The sequence below is a fragment of the Suncus etruscus genome, chromosome 18 (genome assembly GCF_024139225.1).
Source record: "Suncus etruscus isolate mSunEtr1 chromosome 18, mSunEtr1.pri.cur, whole genome shotgun sequence".
Taxonomy (NCBI): Eukaryota; Metazoa; Chordata; class Mammalia; order Eulipotyphla; family Soricidae; genus Suncus; species Suncus etruscus.
In genome coordinates, this window is record NC_064865.1 from 47,043,103 (window position 1) to 47,045,568 (window position 2,466).

The 2,466-nt window shown below is 39.9% G+C and overlaps 1 non-coding gene across 1 annotated transcript; it reads right to left on the reverse strand.

Annotated features, from left to right (window-relative positions):
- Positions 1 to 556: 556 nt before the first annotated feature.
- LOC125996658 (U6 spliceosomal RNA) lies at positions 557 to 663 on the reverse strand. Its single transcript, XR_007491340.1, has one exon. It is a non-coding gene; the product is annotated as a U6 spliceosomal RNA (small nuclear RNA).
- Positions 664 to 2,466: the final 1,803 nt, after the last annotated feature.

Below are 2,466 nucleotides of genomic sequence, written 5' to 3' on the forward strand. Positions count from 1 at the left end.
AGAGACATAGGGATTCAGTACCATTTCAAACGTGTGTGTGTGTGTGTGTGTGTGTGTGTGTGTGTGTGTGTGTGTGTGTGTGTGTGTGTTGGTTTGTTTTGGTTTGTTTTGTTTTGGTTTGGTTTGGTTTGGTTTGGATTGGTTTTTGGGCCACACCCGGTGACACTCAGAGGTTACTCCTGACTATGCGCTCAAAATTCACTCTGGCACGGGGGACCATATGGACGCCAGGAGATCGAAAGGTGGTCAGTCCTAGGTCAGCCGCAGGCAAGACAAACGTCCTACCACTTGCACCACCACTCCAACCCCTAAACATGTGTTTTTATATAATTCAGTTAAATGCTTAGGAATTGGATTACTTACTGAATTATATGCAATTTCCATTTTAATTTCTGTAAGGAATCTCTATACCATTTTCCATATAGGTTAAGTTAATTTACCTTCCTTCAAAGACTGTATTAAAATTTCTTTTCTTCCACATTCTCATCATACTTATTGTTTCTAATTCACAAAGTCCATTCTTATTTGTACAAGGTGTTATCTCACTCATTTTTTTTTAAATATGAAACGCTTCACGAATTTGCATGTCATCCTTGTGCAGGGGCCATGCTAATCTTCTCTGTATCATTCCAATTTTAGTATATGTGCTGCCGAAGCAAGCACTTATCTCACTCATTTTATTTGAAATTCCTTAGTAGTATCTGTGATTGAAAATTTTCACGTGTCTATGGGCCATCTGTGTGTGCCTCCTTCAAATTTTTTTTTCCTACCAGGGACCAGAGCAGTGACGCAAGCAATAAAGTGTCTGCCTTGCCCACGCTAGCCTAGGAAGGACTGCAGTTCGATCCCCCAGCGTCCCATATGGTTCCCTAAACCAGGAGCGAATTCTGAGCACTTTGCTAGGAGTAATCCCTGAGCGTCATCAGGTATGGCCCAAAAACAAACAAAAAAATATCTACGAAAAATCCGGTACTGATCTAGTTTGTAACTATTCAATTTGTTATTATGCCTTTCAATTTCAGAATTTTTATCACTTTTTGATATCTTATTTACTAATATGATTTCTAATGAGTGCAAAATCATTCTCATGGGTTTTTGTTGTTGCTATTGTTAGTTTACTTATTTGTTGCTTGGGTGGGGTACACCTGGAAGTTTTCAAGCTCCAAGTTTTTTTCTGGTCCTGTATTCAGGAATTACTCCTGGAAATGCTCTGGAGACCATTTGGGATGCTGGGTCAGCCGAGATTGTATCCGCTATGCTATAACTCCAACCCCACTTTGTTTATGACTATTTTATTCTTTGAAAATCTAACTACAATGAAAATTTTTTTTCAAGTAAAGCCAATTTAAAGAATTTCTTTTGTTTTCTTTTTTTGAGGGTGGGGAGCCATTCCAGAATGCTAAAGGGTCATTCCTGGCTCTGCATTCAAGAATTACTCCTGACTGTGCTTGGGGGACCATATGAGATGCAGATTTGCTCCAGTGCAAGGCAAACACCCAACCTGCTGTACTATCTCCTCTCTCCTCCACCCCCAACTTATAGTTCCTTAAGGGCAGTTTCTCTTTCTTTTTTTACTTTTGGCTGCTCCTAATGGTGCTCAAAATTTACTCCTGGCTCTGCTCTCTGGAATCACTCCTGGCTGGCTGGGAAAACTATTTGTGGTGCCCTGGATAGAATTAGGGTTTGCTGTGTGCAAAGAAAGAGTCCTTACCTCTGTACTATCTCACCAATTCCAAGAGGCAATTTTGCTTGACTGCTTTTTATCTTTCCCCCTGTACAATTGGATTTTGCTGTTTTATTGTCTGGTTTCCATACCACTTTTGCTAGATATGTGTTAAAGCTGAACTTTGAGGGTAATAGCACATGCATGGCAACTCTGGAATTCATATTCCTCTCCCTGGGATCTGTAATTATTTACTATCATTCTTGTTGATGGTAGTCTTTGTTTAATGTCTTGCTGAGATAGTTCTGTAAAGTGTGTGTTTTTTTTTAAATACGTAGCCACTAAAGTCTCTGCCTGACCAGCTTAATTGCTATCTAATCATCGGACATAAATTTTCTTAAATGCCTTTAACAGCCTCTTACCAGAAGCTTCGTGTAAATGTTGGTAAACACATTAAATGCTTTTTAATAATCACAATTTTATACAACTCTGCCTTGCCATTATGTCCTGCCTGCACACAACCTCAAAAGTCAGGAGAAGAGAAGTTAGTTAAGTCCCCCCTCTGGTCTTTCCTGGCCAATGAATTTATAAACGCACGTGACCTTCTAGAATATGGTTAAATTTCTCCAAGCTTCCTAGGGAGAGCTCATTCTCCAGACTTTTTCTTTTGCTTATCATGATTGCAGGCCGCTACATAGCCGAACAATTGCTACTGCCATTTTTTGATTAGTGCCTCCAAGGAAAACCGTTTGCAGGGAATGAGTTCTGCATGAGGGGAAATAAAGATAAACCGTGGGTGGGGA